The following is a 12,462-nucleotide window of genomic DNA, read 5'->3' on the forward strand; positions in this document are numbered from 1 at the left end:
GTTTTGTAGCAAAAGTAGGGGAGTGACTGACTTTGCAGTCCAGGAGCAGAGAACAGGACCCTACCCAGAGAAGCAGTGATGCCAGACATGGAGGAAGAGACGATGATGTGAAGAGGTGGAGCGTCTGGGGACATTAGACCCAGAGAGGAAGAGGGGCTGTGTGCTGACGACCAGGGGCCAAGCTTGCAGGGTATACCCTTTGGTTGGTTGATGATGCCTGGAGGGGATTGTAACCATGGAAATGAAACGATATGCGATAGGATGAATGTAAAGCTAATGTTCTCCCATGTAAACTATCACATAATTCACAATAAAACATTAAAAATAAAAAAAATGTCTATGCATACTTTTGCCTCCCTTAAGAAATAATCTTATATCAAATTTATTGATACTGGTGTGGCACTGTAGAATAAGCACTGGACTTAAATGTAAGGTTGGTGGTTCAAACCCATCAGTTACTCCTTAGAAACCCTATTCAAGGTCACTATAAGTCAGAACCAACTTGATGGCACTTAACAATCTTTGTAGTTTAGCTTAAATTGAGATTTTAATATAGTCTAGGAAAAAAATAGGTTTTATTATGCAGTTTGCTGTGGTATGTTTTCTATTTTATATCTGAAAGAGGTGCCTCTTTATTTTTTCCATAATAACTAAATGTACAATATTTACTTTTATTAGCCAGAGTTATATAACTATCGTTTTGAAGAAAATTGGTTTCCCATCAATATAGGATATTTACTTTATTTCTGGTTGTTGTTGTGTGCCATTAAGTTGGTTCCAACTCATAGCAACCTTGTATTAAGGGTTTTCAAGGCTGTATATCTTTGTGGAAGCTGAAAGCGTCATCTTTCTCCCACAGGCCAGCTGGTGGCTCAAACCACTGACCTTGAGGTTCACAGTCCACAGCTTATTTCCGAGCCCCTTATTTTGGGTATTAAAATGACAAAATTAATTTTATGAATTTTTGATGAGTTTTAAATATGTTAAGCTTTAATTCATTTGAGAGAGTTGACTTGGTAACAAAAATCTATTATTTCATTGTTAAGTTTATTACTAATGAACACAATGTATGATAATCTATTTAAAAGTCAAAGACTAAAAGTACTAACAGGTTATTATAACAAATCTGGCTTGCAAGAAATACAGTCAAATGATCCTTAGAGAAAGGATGGTGAGACTCTGTCTCTCATATTTCGGACCTGTTGTCAGCATGGACCAGTTCCTGGAAAAGGACATCATGCTTGGTAAAGTGGAGGGTCAAGGAAAGGAAGACCCCAGTGAGATGGACTGGCACAGTGGCAGCAACAATGGTCTCAAACAAAGCAATACTGACAATGGCACAGAACGGGGTAGTGTTTCATTCTGCTGTGCAGAATTGCACCTAACAACATAATTTTTTTGAGTGTATAATGTACAACATTAGTAGTTTTCCTGAAAGATAATCTATTTATTTAGTTTTGGAATAGTGTATTTTAAAGGAATATTAAAATAAATGTAGTGGATTTTTTAATTATCTTAAAATCTTCAATTGGTTTTGGTATTAACAATATAATCAGTTGCCTCTAAAAGTATGAACCGTAAGGAAAACTGAGAAAAAGTGCATATATGTATTTATAGTATACAATGTACATGACATCATAGTTTTGTTAGTAAATGTAAATCTTTACTTTCCTGAAGTAAAATTTCTCTTTGTAAATAATTATCAGTTTCGAGTGCTGTGGCTCTGTACAATTAGCACTGATCTTAGAAACAGAAGGTCTGTGGTTTGAGCCCACCAACTGCCCTCTGGGAGGCTTTTGCTTTTACAAAGACGTACAGCCTCAGAAACCCTATTCAGAATCCCCATGAGTTGGAATAAACTCCACAACATTTAATAGCAACAAGAATCACCACTTTAAAGGAGCTCTGGTCATGCTGTATGATAAGCACCACTGGACTGTTAAGCAGTTCACACCCACCAGCTACTCCAAGGAAGGAAGATGAGGCTTTCTGCTCCTGTGAAGATTTACCATTTCAGAAACCCTACAAAAGGTCACTATGAGTTGGAATACACACAATTGCAATAGGTTTGTGTGCTATGGGTTAATGCATCAGACTGCAAAACCGTTTGAACTGCAAGGTTGGCTGTTCAAGCTCACCAACTGCTCCTCGGAAACCCTATACTGGGTCGCCATGGGTCGGAACTAACTTGATGGCACTTAACAACAACAAGGAAGATACACAGTTTCAGAAAAACACAAAGGAAGAGATCTATTTAGTCCTACAGTACTGCTATGAGTTGGAATCAACTAGATGATATTGTGTTTTACTACTTTTGTTGTTTTGAAGTGTCATCATGTTGGTTTCAACTCATATCAACCCTCTATTGGATTTCCGAGGCCACTGTGGTTAGTAGTCCAGTGCTTATCCTACAAGGTTTTGTTTCATAAAACAGAAGATTAAAATTCATGGTTCCAACACAACATTTTTGGTATTATTAATAGAGCATTTTTAACTGCATAGTGACACTAAGCGTTTAAATTCTATAGCCATAGTTAAAGATATTTTTAAATGATTTTGGACAGACTGGATATGCAATAGAATAAAATATGCAGAATGGTTTAAAATATTATTCAAAACTATTTTTAAGAGGAGATAAAATATACCTAGAAATAAATTATTGGTAGCATAAAATTTATTTTTCTAAATACTTAGTAGTTTTTCATAAATTTATGGATGGCTTTACTTTTATTTCCTGACAGCTTTCCTTGAACTTCTAAAATCAATGAAATTTAATGCTGCACGTTTTACCACTACCTCCCTTTTTTCTCACTTAGATCTCTTAAGCACTGAAGACAGACTTGGGATTTTACCAAACTTGAATATTTAAATTTCCTCACAACAATTTTCAGTTAATTTGATGAATATTATGAATTCTCCAAAAGCATTTCCAAATTGTGCCTCCAAGTTCAAGCAATTCATTGATTCCTGTAAGACAACTCATGAATATCCATAGAATTCAGATTATGATGTCTCTAGACTAAAAATAAGTGTTTGATTATGCTGTTTGTAACATATCATGTGGATAAAATATGATATAGCCAATGTCTAATGTTTATAAAGATTTTACAGGACAGGGGGATTATGATAAAGTATGAAAAAGGAAAAACTCGATTGAGATGACAAGGATTTTTAAAATTCATACAAATAGATTAGTGGAATTTTGGATAGGTTTCTTCTTTTCTAAAATATGCCTTTTAATACCATATACCTTGTATTCTATTTCAAAAAAGATGTAGAAATGTTGGTCTCATTGAGTATATTCCAACTCATGGTGACCTTATACAGGGTCTCCAGCGAGTGGGTTCGTGAGTTTGAATTACCAACCCACACACTGGAGACCCTATACAAGTTCACCATGAATTGGAATACACTTAACTACTAACTTTGTGGTTAGTAGTTCAGTACTTATCCTAGAGTGCTAAACTAGAACTTGAAACTAGAAAAGAGACTACTTACTGCATGGAAAAAGGAAATTATTCTTTCATTATTCATAGAGTAGCTACTCTTGTTCCCTTCCTATTCATCTCTTTGAATGCAGCTAAGATCATCTTTTAAATGTTAGAATCTGGTATAAGCCACCTCTATGAGTCAGGCTGCTAACCTCAAGGTCAGCAGTTTGAAACTACCAGCAGTTCCACGGGAGAAAGATGAGGCTTTCTGCTCCCTTAAAAATTTACGTCTTCAGAAACCCTATGTAGGGTTGCTATGAGTAAGAACTGACCGAAAGGCACACCACCACCACCAGGATAAGCACAGGACTGCTAACCAAAAGATGGACAGTTCAAACCCGACAGCTGTTCATTGGAAACCCTATACAGCATCTCTTAAGAGTTGAATCTTGATGGCACTTAACAACAACAAGAATTAAAACTCAATTATTCTTAAGATAAAAATCCCAGCTATAGTTTAAGGAGTCTGTGGTGTTGCAAGTTAATGTGCTGGACTTGAAAGTTGGTTTGAACTGCAAAGTCAGAGGTTCAAGCTCACCAGCCACTCCTTGGAAACTCTATACAGACTCGACAGCGCTTAAGAGCAACAACACAGTCTTTAAGACTCCTCTTCATGAGGTGGCCTGTTCCCATCTCTTTATCACCTTCAGTTTATCAACTTTTCCCACATGGCCTCACAGGAACATCCCCATCCCAACCCCAACACACATTTTCACTGGACTTTACACACTTATTCCCTATCATCCATTTTTCTCTTCTCCTGAGTTGTAGCCATCTTTTAGATTTCAACTCCACTGCTTCACAAATCTCTGGTTAATCCTCCTTGAGAAAAGCGCTGTATCATTCACACTCAGCATTAGGTATTTTTATTTCATAGCTTTTTCTGTAGAATGGATGAATAAATAAATAATGATAAATACACATTTATATAAACATTTTAAAAAGGAGTGTGAAACAAGGCAATTTTCTGAACAATTTAATCAATCTAGGTACCCTGCCTGCAACTGTTCATACAATGAGATTCTAAGGGTTAAAAAAAATATGCTCAGAGAAGATATTTACAACATCTATAACTTATTTCTTGAGATTTAGGCTGATAACACTAGGTGAAAACACCTAGTGATTTTCGTACACTCAGAAAAAGTGAGAGAAAATCAAGTAGGTGGGAGAAAATTGAGTCTAATTTGTTATTTGTTGCCATGTGGACCAAATAACTGACTGATTGAATCTGTACCTTTTTTTAGTTATGTAAATACTGACTTAGGTCATTTCACACTGGGGGATCAGAATGGAAAGACAAATTAGCTCAGTGGGAGTTGTCAGCATCATCTACAGGGTTGGAATAATGCTTTGGAGTGCTCATTTAGAAGTTCAATAAACTATTTCCAGTTGCACCAATAAGAATATGTGGGCAATTGTAGATAGCATCATCTATGTGGCCTTACCATTAAGGAATGGGAGTATCTATCATTACATCAAATTTATGCTTTGGAAAGCCTAGCTATGACACAAAGATGCAATAGTATGTTCTTTTTAGCTTTAACCATAGTTTCTTTACATTCATAGGTGTTATGGCATGATAAAATATGTAATTAGGAAAATAAAAGGGGCTTCAAAAAGTTATGGAAACAATAGAATTAAAAGATAGTGGCATTTTTCCATGAACTTTTTGAAGCCTCCTTGTCCATATATTTACTTAAAGCAATAATTTTCAAATTTATTTTAAAACATAACAAAAACCAGATGGCCTGGGAAAAATAGATGAACTATTAAAATATTGAGCCTAACAAATTATCTTTTTATTGGCTTCCTTTGTAGATCACCCTGACAGGAAGAACCATTAGCTTCTTTGTTCACTTCTGTAAATCATGCCTATCAAAGGTTTTGCAGCTTGAAATGCCTGCTGGGCAGTGGTTTACATTATTAGTTCTTTAGTTCAGTGGCCTTCAGGATGCTGAATGTTACAGTGTAACACCTGCTGCTGTAATAGTTACTCTTCACCAAAGGCTCTATGGAATTCTGCCTTTCAAATCGATAAGTAGACTATTTGGGGTGCCAAAAATTTAAATAATGATTTCAAACATTATTAACTCTAAAATTTCACCTCCTGATACATTTTAGAGGAGTCTTGGTATGGTGCTATAGGATAAGCAGTGGGCTACTAACCAGAAGGTTGGTGGTTCAAACCCACCAATCGCTCTTTGTAAACCTTATTCAAGGTCACCAGGAATCGGAACCAACTTGATAGCACTTAAACACAACAAACACATTTTCCAAAGGAAGCCTTGGTGGCACAGTGGTTAAACAGTAACTGAAAGCTGAGTGGTTGGAATTCACCAGTAGTTCCTCAGGAGGAATGGCCCTATGAACTGCTTCTGTAAAGATTACAGCCTTGAAAACACTGTGGGGCTCTTCTACTCTGGTCTGCAGACCAGACATTGTCTTAAGAGCCATGACTTTAGTATTTTATTTATTACACATTTAAAGATTCATATAATAAAAGGTTTCTACTGAACCTCAAGGTTGATTTGAACTGCAAGGTTAGCAGTTCAAACATACCAGCCACTCCTTGAAAACACTACACAGGGTTGCTATGAGTTATAACTGACTCAACAACACTCAACAACAACAACAATATACTTACCTGGTGTGGCACTGAACTGGTTACCAAGGTCAGTGAGTCAGACCCACCTGCCATTCCTTGGAAACACTATGTAGGGTCCATGTGAGTTGAAACTGACTTGACAACACTTAACAACAACAACATGTTTACATGGAGTTTTGATGTGGTGCTGTAGCAATAGACTACCAACCACATGGTGAGACTTCTCTTATTCTTTGGACAGTTTATTAAAAGTGATCAGTTCCTGGACAAGGACATCATGCTTTATAAAGTGGAGGGTCAGCAAAAAAGAGGAAGACCTCCAATGAGATGGATTGGTAGAGTGCAGCAACAATGGACTCCAACATAACAACAGTTGTGAGATGGCACAGGACTGGGCAGTGTTTCCTACTGTTGTGCATAAGGTTGCCAGGGGTTGAAACTGACTGAAAAAAGAAAATGCTCATCTAAAAGACAGGAAAGAAAAGACCAAAATGGATGTTACAAAAGACTCTGAAACTAGCTGTTGTCAGTTGTTGTTGCTGCTGTTGTTCGGTGCCATCGAGTCGGTACCAACTCATAATGACCTTTTGCACAGCAGAACAAAAACACTGCCCGATCCTGGGCCAACCTCACCACTGTTGCCACGCTTGAGTCCATCGATGCTGCCACTTGGCCAATCCATCTCATTTGGGGGTCTTCCTTTTTTTCTCTTACCCTCCACCTTATCAAACATGATATCCTTCTCCAGCGACTGGTCCCTCCTGACAGTATGTCCAAAGTATGAGAGACGAAGTTTGGCCATCTTGGCCTCCAAGGAGCACTCTGGCTGCACTTCTTCCAAAACAGATCTATTGGTTCTTTTGGCAGCCCATGACACTTTTAATATTCTCCTCCAACACCATAACTCAAAATCATCAATTCTTCTATGGTCTTCCTTATTTGCTGTCCAGCTTTCACATGCATATGAGGTTATTGAAAATACCATGGCTTGGGTCAGGCACACCTTAGTCCTCAAGCTGACATCTTTGTTCTTCAACACTTTCAAAAGGTCTTGTGCAGCAGATTTGCCTAATGCAATACGTTGTTTGATTTCTTGACTGCTGCTTCCGTGAGTGTTGATAGTTAATCCAAGAAGCATGAAGTCCTTGACAACTTCAATCATTCCTCTGTTGATAAGAATGTTGTTGATTGGTCCAGTGGTGAGGATTTTTGTTTTCCTTACATTGAGATGCAATCCATACTGAAGGCTGTGGTCTTTGATTTTCAATAATCACAATCAACACTCATGGAAGCATTAGTCAAGAAATGAAATGACATATTGCATTAGGCAAATCTGTGGCAAAAGATCTCTTTAAAAGTGTTTAAGAGAAAATAAGTCAGTTTGACAACTAAGGTGCACCTGACCCAAGCCATAGTATTTTCAATTGCCTCATATGCATGTGAAAGGTAGACAATGGGAAACCATAGAAGAACCAATGCATTTAAATGATGATACTGAAAAATATTGAAAGTACAATGGGCTGCCAGAAGAAGGAACAAAGCTGTTGTGTAAGGAGTACAGGCAGAATGCTTTATTAGAAGTGAGTATGGCTAGACTATGCCTCTCAAATTTGGGGATGTATTCAGGAAGGACCAGACCCTGGAGTAGAGGGCCAATGAAAAATAAAGTAAAAAGTAAAGTAAAGTAAAGTAGAGGGCCAATGAAAAAGCAAAAGACCTGCAATGAGATAGATTGATACATTGGTAACAGTAAGGGCTCAAACACAACAATGTTGAGGATAGCACAGGACCAGTGTTTTGTTTTGTTGTACTTACGGTCTCTACAAATCAGAACCAACTCAATAGCATGTACCAACAAACAACAACACTTATCTAAGTAGTAGGGGATCACCACACAGGCTTTAAAGCAAATCCAAGAAACTATCATTTCTACTTGAATGAGGTCTAAGAGAACAAATAGTCAGGTTAGGTTTTCCACAAATTTTAGACAGCTTGAGTGAGTGTGTGGAAGTAGCATTTAAAAGAAATACAAACCAAATAAAGAAAACTCCATATCTCTCTATTCTTACTCCTTATTAAACTAATTTTGCTTCTTTGAGATTTGAAATGGGCTTGAAATTTCTGTCTTTCCCCTTTGAGTTATTTGCTTTATAAGTACATTTTATTTTAATAGTTTAACAAATTGGCATCCTTTCAGTTTTTGAAACAATCTTAGCTTTCCAGAGATTTACTGTAAACACACCCTAAAACCAAACCAAACCCAACCCACTACCTTTGAGCTTATTCTGTCTCATAGATATCTTACAGTATAGCTAGAACTGTCTGATAGGATTTACAAGGTTATAATTTTTACAGACACCATCATACACATCTATTTTTCCTCAGAGAGCCAGGTGGTGGGTTTTAACTGTGAAGCATTCAGTTAGCAACCAGACATTTTAACCATTGCCCCACTAAGGCTCCTCAACTGTGCAATAAGGCATATGAATCTCTACTCCTTGTATTTGAAGAAATTTCTGACACATGTTTTGGTAGCATAGCTCTAGAAAAATTAATTTCGTATTCAGTTTCTCAGCACCTTAATTTTCTTCCTACATCCTTTAAAAAATATACATGCAAGAGGAGCAACCAAATCCAAAGAAAAGTATGCAAGTACTAGCATGTTTTTAGTACATACTATTATGGAGTACTGGTGTGGTGCTATAGGATGAGCACTAGACCAGAATGTCAGTTTGGACTGCAAGGTCAGTGGTTCTAACTCACCAGCTGTTCCTTAGAAACCCTATACAAAGTAGCTAAGTTTTGGAACTGACTCTATGGTGCTTAACAACAATAACAACATTTTAAGTACTTTGTTGCGTTGCAGTGGTGGTGGTGGTTATGTGCTGTGGAGTTGGATCTAACTCATAGTGACTCCGTATAGGTTTTCTGAGGCTGTAAATCTTTATGGGAGCAGAAAGCCTCATCTTTCTTCTGAGGAGTGGCTGGTAGTTTCACACTGTTGGCATTGAGGTTAATAGCCCGATTCGTAACCGCTAGGGTATCAGAGCTCCTTATTGTGTTGCAATAGAGAGTGCCAAAGATTAAGTGGATAGTTTTGTATGTAATATTTTAGGAAAATGCATAGATATATAGGAGAGCACACAAAATAAAATGTAACATAAAGGATTAAAAGATTATTTGCTTTTGTTTGAAGGCTCTTAAGTTGTTCTTTCCTTTTACACTTCATAGAACTGTATCCATCTCACTGCTGGTATGAGAGTTAATTTATTTGCCTAACAACTAAATGTAACATCAGGAAAACAGAGTATCGAAGAGTACCTTCTTATCTCCTTAAAGAAATACCTAGAATAGCTCCTGGTTTAATTCAGAAAAGATGTGCTATGTGTTCAGATGGGTAATTATGAGCTGTTTTAAATAGTATTTACTCTAATGCCTTAAGACTACAAATCAGTATCTACAGCTATTTCTATCCACTCATGAAGAAAAAGAGCCTATGATAGATTTCAGACTTTCTTACTCTCTTTTCTTTCTTATATTTGACCTTTCTAATAAGGAGCTCTGGTAGCGTAGTGGTTACGAATCGGGCTGCTAACCTCAAGGTTGGCACTTTGAAACTACCAGCTGTTCTGCAGGAGAAAGATGAGGCTTTCTGCTCCTGTAAAGATTTGCAGCCTCGGAAACCCTGTGCAGGGTCACAAAGTTGGAACCGACTCCACGGTACTTAACAACAACAACAACATACACAACTAATAGAAACTGACAATACCCAACAACTTTTTAACACATCAACTTCCAGATTGTTTTCGGGTGGCAAAGAATAGGAGACTAGATTTAAACTAAATAGATTCATATTACCTGTCTAATTGCTTACTTAATCCCAGAAGTAGAGAATTCTGATCCTTGGGTTAATGGTATTTCATAGAGAAATATAGTCTTGACTTGGAGGCGTGTACATCATGAAGAAATGTTATACAGTATTGTTACTTTCTCTGGGGTAAATATAATATGCATACAGTGATATAAATTGCTGCATTTTGATTTAAAGTAATAAACATTTATTGAGATCCTACTATAGGTTCCTTCTCTGCTACCTACCCTGTTACCAAAACCATGGTTTTATTTTACATTCAGGGGTCTGAAACATCTGATTTATAGCACTCTTCAATACTAGCTTCCTTTTCCCTCCTATAATTCTCTTCACCTTTAAAAATGATGTTGAAATGTTATTTAACTATATTTAATCCATTCCATTCGTATTGACATTATTAAGCCAACTTCTTTATAATTACCTTAAAGTGCTAAAAATACAGTTGACTTGTTTGAGTATCATAGGTATGTAGGTTATAGTTATTGTTATTAAGTGACATCAAGTCAGTTCAGTTTCCAAGAGCAGCTGTTGGGTTTGAACTGCCGACCTTTGGGTTAGAGTCCTGTGCTTTTCCTACAGCACTACACCAGGTCATATCTTAAGCACACCAGGACTCACTATAAGACTCCTTGTTGTTGTTAAGTGCCGTTGAGTTGGTTCTGACTCATAGCGACCCTGTATAGGATTTCCGAGGAGCGCTTGGTGAGTGCTCTGACCTTGTGGTTTAAATTAACGCATAGCACCACACCAGTATAAAACTAAGTACCAAAAAAAAAGAAAGAAAAGAAAAACCAAGAATGTTGCTATTGAGTCAATTCCAACTCAAAGAGACACTATAGGACATAGGGTCTTATAGAATTGTTCCACAGGGTTTCCAAAGCTGTAAATCTCTATAAGAGCAGACTGCCTCATCTTTCTCCCACAGAGTGGCTGGTAGGTTCTAACTACCAGCCTTTCAGTTAACAGCCATGAATTTAATCCCTGTGCACCCCAGGGTTCCTTAAGTTTATTGGACTCTTACTATATGCCAAGGATCATCCCAGTAACATTTTCATCTTGGATTCCTGGTGTGGCACTGTTGGATCAGCACTGTACTGAGAACCACAAAGTCAGCAGTTCAAACCCACTAGCTGCTACTTGGAAATCTTATACATGGTTGCTATGAGTCAGAACCAACTTCATGGCACTTAACAAGAATAACAATGCTGTATATAAGTAAGAGTAAGGACTCTGGTGTAGTGGATTACAAGCTGGGCTGCTAACTGCAAGGTCAGTAGTTTGAATCTACCAGATGCCCTGTGGAAGAAAGATGAGGCTTTCAGCTCCTGTAAAGATTTACAATCTTGGAAACTCTATATGGGGTGGCCATGAGTTATAATTGACTCGGTGGCGAACAACCACTACCATAAATATGAGTGTGGTGCTGTAGGGTAAGCATTGGACTACTAGCCGTAAGGTCAGCAACTCAAACCCACCAGCTGCTCCTCCAAAACCCTATACAAGGGTAAGAATGGGTTGGAAATGGCTCAATGACATTTAACAACCACATTATTCACATGGCAAGAGAAAAATGCTCACTACACATTTTCAGGAGACTATCCAAAATTTATAGCTGTCTTTCATACCCAATTTCAAATTCTCAGGAAAGAAAATTCAACTATGAGACAGCTTGGATCACGCATCCAAGACTGATCCAAGGAACTTAGTTGAAGAGTGAAGTTCTCTTAGACACTTGCGGCTACGAGTACTCACTGCATCGGGGGCAGAAGAAGGATAAGTGATTTAGTCAGATTCACTCCATGTATAAATGGTAAAAATGGAACTCCAAGCTATGGTGTTACACGGCAAGCACTGGACCACAAGGTCGGTTTGAATTGCAAGGCCAGGTATTAAAACCACCAGCCAGTCCTCAGAAAGCGTATATGAGTTGTAACCCACGGCATGTTTACAATTATTCACCATATCACAACTCTCAAAAATGTAGTCCATTATAACCTGACATTGCCTTTAGAATTTATCTTTTAGCATTATTATTTTTTTAATGTTTTATTGTGAATTATGTGATAGTTTACATGGGAGAACATTAGTTTTATATTCATTCTACGTATATCATCTCATTGCCATGGTTACAATCTCCTCCATGCAATCCTTCCCCCGTACCCCCTAGGTCTTCAGCACACAGTCGCTCTCCCTCTCTGGATCTAAAGTCTCCAGCTTTAGCATTATTTTTACAACCTCACTTCCTATTAATTTCTAATTTTCCTTATTTCTCTAAGATGATGACACTATTCCTCAAAATATGTTTTATTGTTTGTTTTTTTTTTTTCTTCGCTTCATCTTAATCATTGCTTGGGATTCTACTGTGCTTGTGATAATTAATATTTTTAGCTTCTAATGTAGTCTATTCATTGTTTTGGAATAAGCTTTGAAGCAAGTGTCTGATTTTATGACAAACTGAAATGGCAGAAAAGAGAGGGCCTTTAACTATGGAGGGT

At 37.4% G+C, this 12,462-nt stretch overlaps 1 protein-coding gene across 1 annotated transcript in view; it reads left to right on the top strand.

Moving 5' to 3' along the window:
- SEMA3E (sema domain, immunoglobulin domain (Ig), short basic domain, secreted, (semaphorin) 3E) overlaps positions 1-12,462 on the top strand; it is a 361,421-nt gene that overhangs the window by 64,705 nt on the left and 284,254 nt on the right. The window lies entirely within an intron of this gene.

Source organism: Chrysochloris asiatica, unplaced genomic scaffold (assembly GCF_000296735.1).
Source record: "Chrysochloris asiatica unplaced genomic scaffold, ChrAsi1.0 scaffold00010, whole genome shotgun sequence".
In the NCBI taxonomy this organism is placed as follows: domain Eukaryota; kingdom Metazoa; phylum Chordata; class Mammalia; order Afrosoricida; family Chrysochloridae; genus Chrysochloris; species Chrysochloris asiatica.